The sequence below is a fragment of the Ciconia boyciana genome, chromosome 2 (assembly GCF_034638445.1).
Source record: "Ciconia boyciana chromosome 2, ASM3463844v1, whole genome shotgun sequence".
NCBI classification, from domain to species: Eukaryota; Metazoa; Chordata; class Aves; order Ciconiiformes; family Ciconiidae; genus Ciconia; species Ciconia boyciana.
Window position 1 is genome coordinate 108,235,512 of NC_132935.1, and position 20,010 is coordinate 108,255,521.

The following is a 20,010-nucleotide window of genomic DNA, read 5'->3' on the forward strand; positions in this document are numbered from 1 at the left end:
AGAGTCCAAAACCTAAGTGCCAGAGTGCAGGAAGTTCCTGCACTCTGCCCATGCAGGGGACACACAAATGATGCCTGGATGTATCTGGGCATGCAGCCTGCATGAGACCTTGCCCCAGTGCTCTGCAGGAGATCAAGTCCTCATGCCTCTTAATCACAAAGTTTGAGTGATTCAACCTGAAAAGGCTGGCTGGCTAGCCTAGCTCTTACCTCATTGCAAAGGCAAAAAATTGCAACCCAAAACAACAAAAATAAATAACATGGAAAGAAAGACTTCTAGCAGTAGTGGAGCAGTAACTAACTTTGAAATGGAGCAATTGGTTATGGCATTTTAGCCTATTTACCTTCCCATTGTTCTTTTGCTTGCTTTCTTCAGTAAAACACTCTTTCTTCAGCCACTTCATCATTTGTAAATGAGCACAAATAGAAATACTGGCAATTGGAGAACTTAATTATTTTTTCCCACTCTTCTGGATTAGAATTTGATTTATTAGTGGTCTGTGAAATTTATACCTGGCCATTTCAGCTACCTGGCAGAAGGGTTCCATGAATGGAAGCCTGGATGTGAGCATGAGGGCTTAGGGTGGAGGTTGTTTTATTTCTTTTACAGGTATAAGTCTTGAAAAGATAAAATCATGTTTTTATATAATGTATTAAAATAGAAATCATGCCTTTCTCTTCCACCCTCCCCTCAAGAAATATGAGGGCTACCAGGGAGCTATTTCTACTTTGTTACCCCACAGCTAATATTTCTCACTTTTTCTTAATCACTGGTACTTCTATAGTACAAATGCTGCATGCGTAATGTTACATAGGACTATCTTTGGTAGATTATACTGAATAAAAATTAATTTTAATTGTCTTATGTTGCAAGTGAATCTTTATTTCTACTTCCTATCTAATATTAATTGCTTTTGGTATGTGTAAAGCTAGTTAAAGGATTACACTTTCCTCCACCATAATTACACCATTCTTTATGATATTTCAGCCACCAACCTGTTCAGTCACTGTCTGACTCCACTGAACTTTCAAGCAACCAAGTTATCTGCCAGTAATGGAACTAAATGGAAGAGTATCTTGAAAACATTTTAGTATTTTGATTAGCTTGTGTTTTGGAAAAAGAAATCCCCTGTTTTGTTAAAAAATAGTAATTTTAATGTCAAGATAAGAAACTCATTGAAATCCCTCCTTTTCTGCACAAAGTCTATGTGGGCGAATAAACATTTCCCAATACCATCATCTGCGTGATAAAAAAATTCTTTTCCTTGTAGAGTCAGTGTAACTTTAGAGTCCCGTATAATTTGGGTGACTAAGGAATCCCAATTCCATTTGCCTTGCTAATATAGAGAAACGTGCTAGTATCATGACCATTATTAGTGTTGCTGTCTTTAAGACTCTCACCAGTGTTTCATTGCAGCATTACAGCTCCTTGGGTGCTGAACAGATTTCCTTCAGGCTATAACATAAGGATCCAGAAAGTTTGTTTTGTTCCTTCATTTTGGAACAGGCTTTGGCAATAGCTTTAGTTATTGAAATAGTATTTCAAGTGTACAAAAACATGAGCTGGTCAATGTGCATGTCTTCAACCCTATGTTTTGAAAACAGTGTACATTTTGAATAACAGACATCCTGCAGTTGTATAAGAAAATGTTACAACACTTAAATCACTATACATACATTCAGCTTACACAATCAATGAGTTATGTTGCTCAAGCATTTGTTTTAAACAGAATCCTAAACTGCACATTTTTACTGGTCTTTCTAAGCTCAGAAGCAGAGCTAACATTCACAGAGGTTAACCTTGGTCCAATTGTATGAAGTGGATGACTTCTGCCTCCTTTATTTTCCTCAGTCGGTAATATAATGTTAATCAACGTTTGGCAGGAAACCATTTCTGTGGGCAGAAAAACATCATTTTGAAATCTCCCCCTTTCCAACAGTGAAACTAAGATCTTTTCAATTTTTTTAAACAAAAGGCAAAAAGAAAAAAAAAAGAGTGAATGAAACTGAGCTGTTTACACAACTCACAGAGTGTTTCTTCATGCCATGGCTAGTAGACTTATGGAGCACCTTGCAAAAGAACATCACAGATGTTAGAAGTTCATGAGAGCTCAAAAGAGACCAGACAAGTTATCTGAAGAGAAAAACCATTGAAAGCTACTAGTAACAAAGAAACAACATTGATCTCAGGAAACCACCAGACCTGAGAATGTGTAGTATCACCAATATTTGCCTGTCTCATTATTTCCCTAGTTGTCTGCCACTGTCAGAGACAGAATGCAGCACTAGATCTGGTCTCACACAAGCACTGTGCTCTTAAACAGTGACAAAGTAACTATGACATTCATCTAAGGCTGGGATTGCTGTGCCCAAATCCTAGGCTTCAAGCTAGTTCTCCCACATCTGCAGTAAATGTTCTGACTACAAGACCACTGACTATTCTGGGACAAATCTCCCTCTCCCCTTTGAGTTAGGAAAACTACCCTGAAGCTAAGAAGCCACCCATTAGCTGCAGTGTTGTAGAAACTGTTACTTTCCTGCAGAACATTTCAGTTTCATTGAAAAATTCCTGTTCAAGTTCAGTGACAATACCACACTAAAGTGGTAAATCTTAGAAAAGAGATTCTTAGAAATCTCTTAGAAAATCCATATTTAAGTTTATTCTGTTCATATTTCAGACTTCTTGTCTTTTCCTCCTTGTGGAAATTACAAATAATCAATATGTTTTTCATTCAATAGCTCCAGTTAGTGTAACTTGCATATTACCAATGTCTTGGTATTATCTTGGTTCAAGAATAAGGAGCTTCAGAAAAGTCAGCCTCAAAAATTCTCTTTCTACAGGCAATTCCTTATTGTATAGCATGTAGCTTCTACTTTTAAGTGGAGTTAAAATGAAAAAGTAGTTCAAAGATCAACAACTTTATAAAGTGTAAGAGTTATTAAACAAATGTTCAGACACTCAGATTCTCACTGAGAGTGGGCTTAATTATTAAAAAGAAAAAAAAAGCTCTTAACAATTTTAAAACCAAAGAAGTTGTTTCCACTGATTACTAATGAACACTGAAGCCATATTTGTGCTTTTGACATGCTGTTTTTTAATGATTAAAGTAGGATGATTTCACATTGTCTTTATTACATCCATATTACAGGAAATATTATTATTTGCTTCTTGGTATTGGTTTGTTCCATCCCACTTCGACTTAAACGTGACATCCAATAAAAAACTATTCAAACTGAAACATGACAAACTTGTCCTTTAGTCATCTCATTTTCCTATAGAAAAGCAAAATTATTATTAAAAAGCTATACTAAATGTGGACTGCTTGAGAACTAACTTACACTGTTTGAAAAAAAAGCCTTAAGGTGATATCCCACCCCTTGCTCTCACCCCAAGTCTGAAAAAGAAAAGAATTGCTCTGCACATATTGTGAAGGTAAGTGAGAGGAGATGAAAGGAAGGGGACCTTTCTTCTTTAGCAGATGAAAAAGATGCTGAATTAGCTCAAGATTTAGTTCACGGTAAGCATTATTGAGATAATCTAGTCTAGTGTCTGCAAAATGTCAATCACAGCCAACATTCACTTCATCCGTGACATATACTCAGCAGCAACTGGGCTGTATTATGTAGTTGAAGACCATAAGATACACAGTCTTAATCGTGCATTTGAGTGCTCTTTACTGTTGCGTTGTTTGTATTGTTTTAAATGCATCTATTAATATCTGTTTGCTTCCAACTTCTTTTGCCACACTGCAACTTATACTACATCACACCTAGAAGCCCCAGTTCTGGAGCATACTTCAGATTTCTTAGTGCCTACAGGAGCAATTTGAATTATTACAATGTGGAGTGATTGCAGGGCAGAAATTGGGTAATAAACTGATAGCCTGGATAGAAACATGCTCCTCAAAAGAAGCTGGAAGAAATGTGATGGAAAGCACTTGGTTTTGATTTTGTTCCATTTATTTTTGTGCACAACTCCGTTAAATTCCTTTATGAAAACTGGATGAGACTGGTAGTGAAAGGAGGAGAGACATTCCTTCCCCTGTGTATGCTGGTGAGGTAGATGGCCAAAGACGTGGCAGGGTGCGACAAGCCCAAGAGATGCAGCACAGATCTGGAAGCTGCAATTCATGCAGAGAAACCAACAATCTGTTGAACTGTCAGGGAAGTCCCATCCAGGCCTCAGAAAAGTCCAAAGAGTAATTTTTTGAGACTAAAGGCAACTAAGTCTAAGATGCTGAACTGGCAGGAAGCTTCCTTGCAAGAACAGAGTGGGCATAAAGTATTCCAGCTCTTATTAAATAAATTTGGCTTTCAGAATTTTAAAAACCTTTTCTTTGATATCTCAATATAATAGTTTAGGTAAACCAAAATCAGAGATCAGACCAGCTTAAAGCAGGTACATTTTGTGTTTCTTTCATATGCGGTTTATTCCAATCCCCCAGCAAATTCTCCAACCTTGTCTCTGATCACAGAGTAGGTGCTTTGAGCCTGCACTTGGAGTCAGACTGTATCTCTGCTAGAGCAGGAAACATGCATCAAAAGCACAAGGGTCTGGCACGCTTACATTCTATCTTTGCCTCCTTCAGACATGGTCATAACGTGCAATTGACTGTAGTCTGGGGCATCTGGGTCCAACAGACTAGGAGCAATGCTATGGAGATTGCCTACAGGGACACAGTTGAACAAGACTGGTCAATTTGTTTTTTGTTAGTAGGAAATTAAATCACTTCTCCAGAGACATTTGAAAGTGAACTCAAGAAGAAAAATCAAATGGTCTTTGGGGCGGGAAATTATGGTTTCCTCAGGACTGACTTTAAAGATAAAGACAGTAAGCAATACTATGCTTCAGTAGTTTATACAGAAAATACACTGACGATGGACATGAACACTATGGCCAAGTGTTTGAGTGTTCACAAGTGCTTCATGGAAAATGATCAAGAGGGTCACGATTCCCATGCTCAAGCTCTATCTTCAGGCAAAATAAAAAAGTCTTCTAATCCTGGCTCCAACAAAGATGTCTTCTATGTCCTTGGGAGGTGTGTGGGGTGTCACTAGTTCTACTTGTGTACTCACGTCTGCAAATAGGCTTAATTCTTACTTTTTATGAAAGTGATGAAAAGCTGTGTTTTAGCAGACACAAATGCCCAAAAAGGCGAGTTATTACTACTCAGTACAAAAGTGCTCAATGACATCAGCATGTATTTTAAGAAACAGTTAGGCTAACTTTGGTACTCGGATTACAGCACACCAAATTACCCACATGTTTTAGGATGACCCAGCATAGCAAACAAGTCTGGCCTTAGAAGAAGAGGCGATTATAAATCAAGATATTTATTCACTCATTTATGTTTGTTTCCTCACAGCAAATAAATTACTTCATTCAGCAAGTTATTCAGTACTCAAAACTTTCCTCTGAAACTTAAAAACCTATCTTTCACCGAAAACACTCTAAATTTCAACTGAACCAAGGAAGTTCATAAATTATCCCTATAAACAGGAACACCAAGCAACTTCTTAGAGACTAAACTTGATGTCTTAGTTTTTCCCCCAAACACTTATTAGTAAATGCCTGCTTTGGATCAAGTGCATCAATGTACATATGCAACTTTCAAAGATGAAAGCAGGGCATAAACAAAATTATATGATACAAGATATTTAGATACACCCTAAAACACAAACTATATAGGGAAATGTTTTAACTGCAGAAAACTTGTAATTAAGTCTATCTGAAGTACCAGCTGAAGTGTACAGCTTAAGGCACCGCAGCACATGTACAGTTGAACTGAATCTCAAAGTTCATATAATTGCAGATTATTTCTTGGATGCAAGACTGGCAGCAAATTATATCTGTTGCAGGGAAAGCTGTTTACATACTTTTAAAAATTCTTCAATAGTTCATTATAGCCTTATTACTTTAACTCACAGATAACAAGAATTTTACCTCAGATGCTAATAGCTGGAAATTAACAAGTAAAGTTTTCAATGTTTTTCTTCTCCAGCACATCTAGAAATTTTCCAGTGGTGTCTTTGGACCACTGTAAAGTGAATGTAAGCCAGCAGCATATTTTGCTTTTCTTGGCTATCTTTCACAGGAAACTGCTCATCCATATGCACTAGGGTATCAGCAAGTTGCAGGTTAAAAATACTAATTAAGGTACAGAAGAAATAAGAATATCCCCCCTGAGAAACAGAGCTAAATCCTGACAGTGACAGCTAGGGGAAAAAAAAAAAACCAAAGAGGGGGGTGCAATCTTTTTATAGCTGGTAGTCAAAACTCTTGGATTTTGGAGCAGTAACTACGTGGGAATTTACACGAGTAACTGTTCAGATGCAACATGATCCTCAGGCCTATGTATAGTTAAAGGCAACATAACAAAAGAGACTAAAAAAAGTAACACAAATGTTTTACAGTTTTTATTTTCACTAAACATTTCACCAAATAATGAAAAGGCAGGAACATCAATTATCCATTACCAAAAAAAAAAAAAAATCTGAGGAAAAGGAAAACTACAAACCAGACTGACACGTGATACTAGAAGAGCTCTGTTTGGGTTTATCCCCTTGTAATAAAACAAATGAGTGCATAACCAAATATGCAAAACGCAGCAGAAATTCAATGTGATGATTACTAGTTTGGGAAGGAATCTGGATCAGGTAAAATCATTAGACCTGTGACTTGGAAGTTATAGTGTGCTGTTTTTACACAAAAAAAACACACACAAAAGACTAAATCACTGTGTCTAAGTAAGTTGCTTAACAACTTTCCTGGAAAAGCAAGACCTCAAGATTTTTAAGCAGCAGTGTGCTGTTTGATGATAATACTGTGATAACAAACTACTATAACACACCGATATCTATATTATAGTCCATTATATGGGAGCTTACATTAAAGTAAGGATGGCATGCTACACTTGAACTTTGGAAACTCTTCCATTGTTAAAAAAGCCTTGGCCTCATTTGACCAAAAACAAATTCACAGACTTGACAGCTGTTTACAACTGCGTCTTAGCCTACCTCTATACAAGACTGCAAACAAATAGGTTGTGTGTGTGTGTGTGTTTGGTCATATTAAATCGTGGATTTCTGAAGTGTACAAATCTCCAGTACAACTAGATGAAAAACTCTTCTCTGCTGAGAAAACATCTTGCATTTTTTTCCTACCAGATTTAAATGTATATTATGAATTTACAGTATTTCTAGCTGACTAAGGAAGATTTAAGCAAATAATAAGTGATTGCAGAGGTAAGTACACATAGATTAGACTTCACAAGCAAATTCATATTTCCTCCATCTTTAAATACATCCACACACTATACAGGAGACATTGATTTCTTCCATTTTCCATTTAGCTGGAGCCTCAGAGGAACGTTTTCACTCTGTCAGAAGGTACATCAATAAGCCACTAGAGTAATGCAAAAAAAAAACCAAAAAACTTTTAGTCCTGTCTAGCTCTGTCTTTAGACATAAAACACTGAAGTAGTTTTAGATACTATGCAATATACTATAGCACTTGCTCTGCATGACAACTGTGCAAGATATAGCTTCCTGACAGGCAGTAAAGAGCACAAAAGAAGTATTTCACCCACTATCGGTGTGCAGCCACTTTAAAAGCAAAATACAAACGATATTACCATAATAATGGTAACATCCATATGCTATATCCAGCTTTTGACAGGGGAAGTGAAATGCAAAAACATGTCAGCAGAATATCACGGACAAATGTTGTTGAAGAATCATCTCCATTCAGGAAGTCAGGATGTGCTGCCCAAACAAGTTACCATGAAACAGCCTAGTATGCATGTTTACAGGGCATTAGCTATTCTAAAATAAATGTCTGAAAATTGGCAATTATATTGAAGCAGTCAGCAGGGAGCACCGCCACCACCGAGGGTACCTCCATAGCACAGTACCTTCCAATGCCCAAACTCAGCAGTCACACCAGAACCAAATATCCCATGGGATTTCAGAGCAGCAACACAACAGGGAAAATCGCCTCAGATAAAAAAATGCACTGAAGGAGCTGTAGTGTTTGCAGGCACTTCTTACCTCCTGTGGCTGGAGTTGCTTCAGCCATCCCCGGTAACAAGCCAGCCCAGCATGACAAGCTTTCATCCATCTCTGACAAGGTACTTGGTTCTTCCCAATTCTACTAATTCTAATTTAACAGTGCCAGGTTTGTTCCTCAAGCTTTCATGCTTCCATAAGGCTACTAAACCTTTACAAGTCATGTTTTCCAATTTTTGGAAATTGAATGGAAGCAAGGCCTTCAAATTACCTGAACAAACAAACTTCTGTGAATCTTTTTCTTCTGCTCCCCTATGGAAGGCAAGACTTTCTAAACAACTCTAAGCAAGCACAGTACTGGGGTTCTTTGCTAGTCAAAGGAGAAAATAAAACCTGTGCATAAAGATGTGTTAGCCTTTAAGTTTTTCAGCAAATATGTATTACAGCCAGGTTTCACTTCCTGTTTCTGATACGCTATTTCAGTATTTGTTTCTCTACTAACAGACAGTAGAGTGAATGGAGTTCTCAGGAGCCATATGCTAAATTTTTACTTCCATCTGGTTGTTTAACACCTCTATGCTAAACTTCACCTTAATTATCATCAATACAGCTCAAAAACTTTTATTACCATCTACAAAAAGAAATATTTCCCCCTTTTGCACCACTGTCATACTTACTGCTACTATAAGACTAAGTCCTAAATGGGTTCATTTAGCATGATTGTATGTCTTGGCTGTTCACACTATTGGAGCCTTCAGAAATGACTTCTGTTTTGCAGGTCTAGATGCCTACGGTACAGTGGAGAGGGAATCAATCTAACCAGGAAAACAATAAATACTTGGAAATATGGCAGGAAAATTATAGTGTTTATAGCACATCAGTTTGCAGAGCCTGTCTTGTCTTAAGAACTTAATTAGAAAGATTCCCTGGATGCAGCTAGGAAAGCACAGATGCAGGTGACACACTGAACATCAGTAGCTTGAATGCAGGATGCTACAAAAAAGGGAACTTGGAGCTTGTAAAATCCAATGAATCAAACAAGACAGGCTTCCAAATATAAAGAAAACTAGTGATGATGTTACAAAGAAATAGATATGTTGCAGCTAGAAGAGCCTGACTTCCTATCATACGTCAAAAACATTCCTGGAGGCAGAGCTCATTGTCTTCTAGGCTTGTATATTAAAATATTATTCTTTCCTCTTAGAAATTTACATGCTATTCAGACCGATAATTAAAACTATTTCAATCCATTCCCAGCAGAGTAGCTAATTGGTCAACATGGCAGGAGGGAATGAGAAAAAATACACAAAACAGAAAACGAGAAGCACTGTTTTAGGTAAAGGATATTTATTTGTCCTAATAATGCCAGTGTAGTTGCAATAAAATGCATTAAAGGAAGTATAACAAAGAGAAGAATAGATAACATAATATCCTTTTTCACATGAAATCCTTGAGGTCACTGCGAATATTTTTGGTCCAATTCTGATCCATGTTATCTGGCTGACAACTCTCCAAGTTAACAGCTGAGTGAGGAACCACACATAACTACCCTCAGCCCAGATCTATAAAACAGGCAAACAGTGGTTATATTCAGCGGCTCTTCCTTCTCTCAGTCCTGGCACTAGCTTTTCTGTAATCAGAGGAGTTGCAGGATCAAGGGAAGACTCCATCCTCGCCTTCTCTGCCAAGGGAGCACCCGACATGGTCAGCAGCTAGACCATCAACACAGGTAGCATCCAAGAGAGGCTAGGAAACAGGAGACACACAACATCATCCTGCTCATGGGCTCTGCACTGCTGGGAAGGTTGCCCTGTCAGATCAGGGCTCTTTGAAGATGATTTCTCATGAATTTTTTCAGCATCTTGAAGTTGCTTCTGTTTTAGAGGACCCAGATGGAATCTTCTTCCTCCATCACCCCCCTAAAGTTTTTATTTAAAGAAGTCGAAAGATTTGTTTTTCTTAATAGGAGAACAACAGTAATATTGTTATCAAAACATAGTCTTTTTCTAAGGAGAGGATATTGTTACAGAAAAAAAAAAAATCTTCTCCATCAAGAAACAAACTACTGCTACAAGTAAGAGGAGCCAAGTGACCGTCACCCAGGCAGAGAACCACAGAGCTGTATGTGTCCCTCGCCCCACCATCACAACTGCTTCTCAAACCACCAACCTCTTACCTTTAGCAGAAGCAAAGATCTCAGCCATAAATGGCTGCATCACATCATCATTGCCAGAAACTTAGCACCACTGTTAGTGGTACGAATACAGGAGATGCACAGGCAGACCAAATGCAGGCAGAGTACAGACTGCTTCTCAATACTTGGAAGCAAATCTCTTGAGGATGGAGCTATGCCCTATCAAACAGGAATCCAGGAGAGGCCTGCACTACTCATTGCTCTGTTTTGCACGGAGAATGGACATATGTGCAGCAATAACAACCACCAGACTTGGAAAAAATGTCATTTTCAAACATATTCTCCTTTTCCCCACCTGGGCCTGCACTCTGTGCTCTCACATCATCATGTTACTGTTTTATTAACACCTTGCAGAGCACAGAAGCTCTTTTGAAGGAATAGCACCTGCTCTTGAAGATACTTAACCACAGGATATCCTAACAAAAATCAACTATACATTTTTACAGACTACACAACAGTTACATAGTGATGAGATGCAACCCATTTTCCTGACAAAAGCAGTATTGCCTAACTAGCAGCCTGGTTAGCTTTCTGAAAGTTTTATCTGCACATACACCTTCTATAAGAGGGCACAGGCGCGGTATATCACTGGATTCTCAGGATGACTGAAAAGGCAGGTCATTGCTGCAAGCAAAAGAATTCCAGCTAATAAATTTGAACATCTCTATTTTCATGGGGGAAAAAAGTGGGAGGAGGTGTTCAAAACAGATGGTAAGAGGTATTAAATAAATTAAATGATTGCTATTGGGTGGCATCCTCAGCTGAGAAGAGGAAGAGAAAATAATACAAAATTCTGACAAGAAGTCAATGCATTGGAGTTTTTAACCCTAGAGCTGAAATCCAACAGTGGTTCCTTTTGGATACAACTTTCTTTCTGAAGTGAAATATGCTCCTCACAATTCATGGCAAGGACTGACTGATGGACTCAAATAGCCTGCCAAGCCTTGTGGATTCTGAAGGTGCCTCAGGCTGTTGAAAAGGGGCAACAAAGGAAAATAGCTGCAAGAAGTGTACAAGTCCTGCCCAAGAGCTGCAAACTCTGAAAATCCCACTTGCAGGGCAGACCAGACGTTAAGCCCAAAGTTCAGCTGTGGATCCCAGAAGACCTAAGCAGTTCCATGTGAGGGAAAAATGCTTTTGGATTCTGTACTAAATCCAGAATTTTCAGTGCTGCAAAATTTCCAGTTCTTTCCCAGCTGCCCAGCTCTCAAAGCAGGAAGGACTGAAGCAAACTAAGAGGCCAGCTCCCAATGGAGCCTGGAATCTCTTTGCTCAGATACAGAGAAATGATACACATAATGCCATATTTTGAACCTGGACTGTCTTTCATCAAAAGAATCATAAAAATATAAAAGGATGAGATTCCTTCAAAATTTTTGATATTAGAATAAGGTTGCCCCTGAACTATTATAATCATCCCCGAAAAAGATTTCCAACATACAACCAGAAGAAAATACCCCTTACGTGAAGAGCTACAGTAAAATTTTAAAGCAAATCCAAAGGTCTAAGAAACTGAGTGGAGAGCAGATACCAATTTTACCATTTAGGAAGGAAAGGAAGGGAGGTTCTATAGAATTAACTGGCTTGTTCCTTCTAAAACAATCAGTAATGAAACAGTGCACAGAAATTAGCTTGTATAGATTTCAAGATGGGATCTCTCACTGGGAGAAGAGGACAAGTGCCACTTCACAAAACCCAGATCAGGTTTCTGTATGGACTCACGAAGAATTGTTTCTTTTAAAAACAATCCTAGAAAAAGCTTCATAAGGGTGAAACAGGAGTGTGAAAGCTTCTTAAAGACTTTAAGCTGCAGTGCAAAAAAAAACCCCCAAAAAACAAACACTCTTGCTCAGGAACACATTCAAAGGACACCTCCAAGATACTTCTCACTGGAGCAATTTGGAGCTCTTGCCCATAAATATGCTGCAATCAAGCAGAAAGGTGTGGGAAAACACAGGCCACTGAATATTTTCAGCATATTTTCAGAGCAGGAAATGTCTGTAAAGCAAAGGATGTGATTGTAGCAGCAGGAAAATAACTCGTCATTTAAATAATACTGCAAACTCCGCAAAGAAAGATATTAATCATACACAGGCCTGCATGCTCATCCGTGCTTCTCTCAAGTTTGACTTGCCCAATCCCTCCAGAAGACTTGACAAAGATAAATCACAGACATGACTAGATCCTTAAACAGAATCTTACTTTTAAAAAAAAAAAAAAAGTTAGTTCAGTTGCAGATTCCTATTCCTGAGTGGCTAAACACTGAAAGCCATGTATTCCACCCAGTGCACCCTGTTATAGTACCTTGAAGGCTCATTTACCTGTTTTAGACAATTACTAAGAAAAGGGATTTTGCAAGTAGGAGGGAAGAAATTAGGAGGTGACTGTCTGAATAGATGACTCCCAGAGATTTGCAGGAGTGACTCTGGAGGTGCCTCATATATACTCTTTTGCTTTCCTGGTGAATAAGAATCCCTCCCTATAGGGAACTCTGAAACAAAGTATGTTTACCTGTAATGCAGTATGGTTTTAGCTCTATCCAGAATACTTAATACCACAATGGGAGAATGCAGTAGATTAGCTCTTCACCAGGCAGGGTTAACAGTGTAGGAGGCTCTGTGCTTTTGCCTGCAAAGGGGGATGGGTGAGAATCACATACCAATCCAGTTCTCTACACCATGCTTCTTGATACATATCTTCATTACAGCGTGCACAGTCTCTTAGGTAGATTTTACTTTTAATCTTGTACACTTGGGCTGGTGGCCTTTTCACTTGGCCAAGAGAAAACAGGTAAAATTTTAAGTCCTGGCAACAGTCTGATAGCTTCACACAGTTCTCCACTATGACCAGATGGACAGGGGTGGGGGCAGAAGAAAAAACTGTCACAAATGCTCTGCTCACTACAGTACAGAGAAGGAAGGGGTCAGTCTCCAGCAGCCTTCACTCCATAACAGAGGGCAGCACCATGAGGACTTAAAAATGGAAAGGCTAACCTAAATGCCTTTCACCTGGGCTAATTCTATGGTAAACACTTGAGAGGTGACAGCCTTTGTTTTAAAACATTATGTTGGATTACAGAGTGAAGAAACTTCTCTTAAAGAAATAATACCTAGAAAGGTCAAAATATGGAATTAATACAAATATATTCTTAAGAAAGCTGGAAGTCTCTTGGATGTGTAACATTCACAAGTCAAAGGTTATGTGCTTTGGTATGCTGTGCTGATGCCCTTTACATTCCCCATTTGACTGGTTGTGGGAGGGCTTCCCACTGTGTGAAACATTGCTGGTTAGATTTTTCTCCGTGTTCTTTCTTGTGCACTCTTCTTTAACTCCAAGATATTTTCCAAACCACATTTTAAATTGTAATACCTGGTCAATTTAACCAAATATCTAAGTTTAGCTAAAGGCTTTTTCAAAGCAGAAAAACTGGTATGGATATTTCCTTTTTTTGGTAAATTATGCAGATCTGCAGTTCAGTAAAGCACATGTCTGAGTATCACCCAAGCCATCAGGCACTTGAGAACATGCTCAAGAAATAAACACAGGCCTCTGTTCAGCTGAGCCGGGTGCTGCTACTTTATTCCCACTGACTTGCCTGTATCCTTGTGCAACTGGAGATCCTTGCAGGGGTGAGAGCTCTCTGTCCCAAGAGAAGCAACCACCTTTGCATCTCTTTCTCAAGTGAAAATATAATGCAACAGCTAAGCAACAGGAATTTGGAAAAAAGCAGGAGAGTAACTTTTTGCTCTGCAGAGGACGTTCTACACAAACCTGTTCAAAGACATAGAAAAGAGAGATTTGCAGAGGTGTTTATGGGAGAGATTCAGCTTGCCTATTCACAGGCACACAGTGCTTTTTGACACTGCCTAGAGCATCCCAGGCACCCACATGGGCTGGCAAATGTGCGTGACACAAGACTTCCCAACCATCTGTACTGTTCTGGAACGGCAGTCATAGGCCACACAGGCTACTCCATACTGCCTGAGGTGACATCAGGTATCTTAAACAGTTGGACTCTGACTTTTTGCAGCCTAGTTCTGCACTAGCCATTCTGGATTCCTGAATGAGACACAGTTCTACCTGAAAAACAAAGGGAAAAGCTTCTTAGACAGGGAATGACAGTAACCTCACCTGTGAGTGGGAAACTCGCTAGAGCTAACCATGTGGCAGAGCCAAATGCATTGCATAAGCATGTGTTAAATCTGGTCCTTTCCTGGCACCTGGCTCAGCAAAAGTATCTTAAGTGTGTGGGATCTATAGAGGTCTGCTAAAGATCAGCACCCCTGGTTTCTGTCTCAAAAGCCATATAGGTTCACCTAAAAAAATGCAGCTGGGTGAGAGTGGGTAACAGTCATGCTTCCCTTTGATAGCTAACCACTGTGAGACACAGCTACTATCCAAACCCAGGGTTTGGGCCAGGGCTTGAGACAACTTATGCTCCCTTTCTGCCCGTGATCACTTACCCTCTGAAGCCTGATGAACCTTCACTTCCTTCCCAAGCAAAGCTGCAGCCCTGGGCAGAAACACTCCCACCCAGCCAGGCTGGGGTCTTGGTATGCAGCATGCTCCCTGGGCAAGTGTGAAGGCTACAGAGAGAACTGAACCTGTGTCTCTCACATCGTTTAACTTGTGAGGTTTTTTTACAAAAAGCTATGAACTCTACTTCCTCCCCTATTGTTTTGAAAAAAAGGGGGGAGGGAGGAGAGGGAAGCACCTGCATCTTGTCTAGCAGAATGCTTTTTGACTGTATTCCTCAAGTGACATTTACAGAGGAACACCATTTCTAAATCCAGATCAGACTTAGGCATGAACTAGGCAAGGAACAGCTCCCTTTGGTCCCAATCAAGCCTCGCACAAACCCAGAAAAACAACTTCTCGCTTACAGAGAATACAAAGAACAAACCCTGAAATACAAACAGGATATTTCTGGCAGCAAAGTGAGATTTTCATTATCACATTTTGGGATTCAAATAGAACACAGATGCTTAGATGCCTTCTGTGTGACTGTTACTGGAAGCTGTGAAAACAGCTAATTGGGTTAAGTGTCTGTCTCATGTAAATGGCTCTGTAAAATTTATCAGACATCTATCTACATCTTTCAGCAATTAAATGACTTATTGAATCTGTCTTCATTTATTTAAAGAGAAGAAGGAGTAAGAACATAACTATGCTTCCTTATGTTACTGAAGTGATCTGAGGATAAATATCTTAAAGATTTAAAAAAGCTATATGAATAAATATGAAGGGTAGATGAAATTTATTTCCCTACAGAGGATAATCACTGTGAACCAATATGATTATTTAATAATATACTTAGAAACTCAGTTCTAATTGTTTACACTTTCAATCAATAATTGACTAAATTAGTCAAGATTCATTAAATTTCTGATGATAGAGGTTTTATCACAGAAAATACCAACTGAGTTTTTACTGGGAATACCCTTCAAAAAAGGCACTTTCTTATACCATCAGTTATAAAATGAAACATGTAAGTCCTAGCTTTAGATCTTGCAAAAAGCAAGAAATGGGAAGGATATCCCTGCTATAATAACTCTTCAGAAAGTGTCACTCTTGCTCACTAATTTCTACTCCTAAATTTATGAGCTTTTATTGCACAAGAGCACAAGCTGTTCCACCCAGGCATCTTTGCTGCCCAAACTGTCATCTTCTCAGTCCCAGGCTGGAAACTGCCCAGCTCTTGTTTTTCTACAAGCTCACGGGACCCAGCTGAGCTAACTGAACTTTGACCAATCTCAGTTTAATACAGCAGAATGATAATTTAATTACTGTTCCCACTGCGCTCCAAGAAGCTTATGGAGAAAGACTGACAGGTTACAGCTCACCTGGGTGGATGGATTTTTGTTGTTGTTGTTGTTAGAGAGAGATCTAACAATTGAAATTATTTGGAATGTTTTTGCTCCATTTGAAAATAAACATTTTCTCCCTCTGAAAATAAATCTTCTACACCTTCCTCAGGTTATATTGAAGGAAAAAAGCAGACATGGTGCTAAGAATTAGATCAGAGAGACTAGGTGCACATACAGTGGAGACAGATTTTAAGGGTTCTGGATGAAATGTATTTAGGAGAGAACTTGTAAATACTGTGGCAATTAATAGCTAAATTTTGTCTGATAAAAACCTAATGTGGCCCTATTAACTTTAGCCCAAGGGTATAATGCAAGCCAAAATTAACTCCCTGCTCCATGGCATTGTTCAGGGGGCCAGAATAATTGAATTAAAACTAATTTATTAACAATTAAAATAAAATAAAACCAGACACTGTTTAAAGACTGGAAAAAAAAAATCTAGTACCATTCTTTTTTATGACTAAAACCACAAATAAGAAACCCAACTATGCAGGCAATTAACATCCTTCAAGTGCAGAATCAAATGCTTAGCAGTAGTGGAAGTAATAGGAAAAAAAGAAAAAAGACCTTATAAACATATATAATACAACTGCAAGGAATCTGACACTGCAAATAATAGCTAATGTGCCTTTAAGAGTAAATACTGCCAGAACACATCTCTTGATAAAATTCTAATACAAGTAGAACAAAAATATATGCCTTGGAAGACAGAATTTGCTTGTAAGGAGATAGACAACTTCCTGTGTTTCCTGTAATACGTTACTGAAAAATTAACTCCAACTAACGATAGTAAGTAATTTGTTACATGAACTGTAAAACCTCTAGAAGGATCACCAATGTTTTAAAGGACTGATAAATCATACTCTTGAGTTGCAGATGAAAAATTCGGGCACAGTGTCATAAAATTTGTTATCAGCACTTCTATAAGCCATTTTATGGAGACAATCATAAGAAACAACCTAAATTCACAGATGATAATCTGTTTGTCATGGACTGAAAAATAACACAGACAGACATATAAACAGGAAATAAAATAAAAGTCAGTTTAGAAACCCTGCCTAGCTCAAAGAAACTGTATACTCAAGGACAGAAGTATCACCAACTTGGATAATGGTAAGAGATACAGCAGTCTGTGTGGTTTAAGGTACTATAAAGTGTCGTGGTTTAAGCCCAGCCGGCAACTAAGCACGAAGAACGACATAAACATAATGAGTGAACTGGGCATCTCAGCACAGAGCAAGGAAGACAGATGAGAGTAGAAAGAACTTAGAACTCATTGAGGACCAAATTCTCAATCGTCTCTTCACTGCAGCAAGGACAAGATGGCCACTATTATGCTTATTTGGTGTACAGTAGCTTTTTGTTCTTCAGTCTGGCCTTGTATTACAGTGTAAATATAGCCTTAAACCCTACAGAAGAACTTAAGTTTGAAGTCTGGGCTTTGGCCTCTGTGACACCTGTTACCACTGACAATGCACTCAAGCTAACAGTGCCATTGCCCAGCAGAGATGGGAGAAGCTGCCTCTGCCTCCCGAGGAGATGGCCTGAGCCCAGCAGTGGGGCTATCATCTGTTTCTTCAAAGCTGAAATCAGAGCCTCATGTCCTGGACTGGAAAAAGAGCACTCCAGGAAAAAAGTGAACTCTGAGCCCAGATGCACACATGTTCCCTTTCTAGCCTGTTCCTGGGAGGTATTAATGAACAACATCCCTCCCTTGCTTCAGCTGAAGCCTACAGTTTCCCAGGAGCGGAGGGGGGGAGTCAGAGAGCAGTGAGCTCCACTCTCAGCTGAAAAGCAGTAAGCAGGAGCTTGGGTCTGTCCAAGAAATGCAGCTTCTCTCTCAGCTAGGATTTCTCAGCCACAGCTTGCTCCTGTCCAAACTGGACGTTGCTGTGAATAAGGATTCCCTACTAAGTACAGAGCTCCCAAGGTTACAACCTCAGTTTAGGGTTCCACAGTCCCACATCTAGGGTTTTACTGTGAGAAAACAGTGAGTTAGGATCAAACCTGAGCTCTGACATGCTACACGAACAGTTTTTGCTCAGCTGTAAGTTATCCCCAAAAGAACATTCCCTGAAGGCAAAAATAGCTGTAGTACACTAGTACATGCAGTAGTTCCTTTGCAGGAGGGTGCCAGCAGTCACTCCGCTGGCTCCACTGCCACCTTAGAGAGCCCTTCAGCAGAATCCAGAATTTCCTCCACCGTGCTCCTAAGATGATTAAACCAGAAATATGGGTCTTTATTGCTTTATGCCAGATTCCCAGCAGTATTTCAGAGGAAGAGAGGAGCTAGTCCATTGTATCTCAACTCCCAACACAACAGATCATGCTTTCCTTCCCATATTTGAAGGCAACAGAGTGTGGAAGCAAAAAAGCAAGAATTAGAAGTCACCCAGGACTATATACAGAACACAGCATGCCCTGGGACAAGTCCTGTCTGCATGACTATAGACATCAATTATTGTCTGCAATTCTGGGAACATCAATTTGAGAAACATGTTTTTTAACAATTCACTCCATAGAAGCCTCTGTCACAAGAAGTAAAAACTTCTAAATTACATACACTACACTGGGTGGTACAAATGAGAAGAGAAACCACTGAAAGTAATGAAAAAAACATACCAGCTCTTATGAAGCCTGTCATTTGGCTCTGAGTCAGGTTGCAGGGGGATCAGATGAAGTAACTACAGGAGTCTGACAATGCAAAGCATGTCCTGTGGCATCCACAACTAAGAAAATACTACAGCTTGCTCCTACACACCTGTAACCACTGCAGTTTCTTCTGACTTGTCTGACAGGCCCAATTTCTACCATGGGTATTAATACAAAGCAGTACTTATTCCTCAAACAGTGGCAGTGATTTCATCAGGAGGAAGTGTGAAGTATGTGTATCCTTTTTCTTTCTCTAAGTGCAACCACAAAAGCCTTTGCCTCCCTTCTACTGTTATTATTTCTCCCTTTATTTCATTCATCTGGTCTGATAAGACCTCCCTTGTTAGATGGGCTTTACTTCAAGTTTATCTTTTCCTTCTTTCTACTATTACTTCTCACCTCTCAGTATCTGTGTGTCTCCTGAGGTTAAAGAAAGATGATTCCCATGTTAGGAAATACCACATAATTTCAACCTTTGTTCTGTTAAATTACTGTCATCTTTCCCTCTTCCTACATTTCTCAAAGTCTCAAGACAGGTTATCTATCATTTTCCATAGTATCCTGTCCATGCCTATCACATTGCACTGAACTTTGCCAGCATGACCTCTCTTTTGGCCAAAGAGAGGGTTTTCTCATTATTAATGACTTACTTCAGACCACCTGTGAAGGCCTGATTCATCCTCTTATTGTTCTCCAGTTATTCAGCTGTTTTCCACCCTGCAGACAGCTCTTTACCACTGCTTTGATGCAAACTGTTAGTATGTCTAACACCCATCACTCCTCTGTTTTGCATTTCACAGATTGACTTACTTTTCAAACTGTTCTAGCATGGTAATTGTCTTCCTTTTATCTTCACTCTGTGGGTGTTCCCCAGGACTCTTCTGTCACTTCCCCACTCTTTTTGTCTTCATCTTTGGCAACCAGCATTTTTATCTCCATTCATGGTACATGTTATCATTTGTCAAATGACAAACCATTGTATTCCTCTTTTAATTCTTTCTCCTTATATATCTTCAATTTTATCTTTTTTTTTCCTTCTCATTTTTCCATGGATGAAAAAAAATGGCTACCATAATTTGATTTACCTTAAAGTATATATTGTCATGGCATATTGCCATATGGTATAGAGAAACTTGATCTACCTCTGAACAAGCCAGCTCAGGACATGGGAGAACAGTAGATATGCAAATCCAGTTATATTGTTCCTGATACCCAGCTTAGTTTAAGAGCTAGCTACATTTCTACAAAGCATTGCACTATATATATATGTGTATATATATATATGGACTCA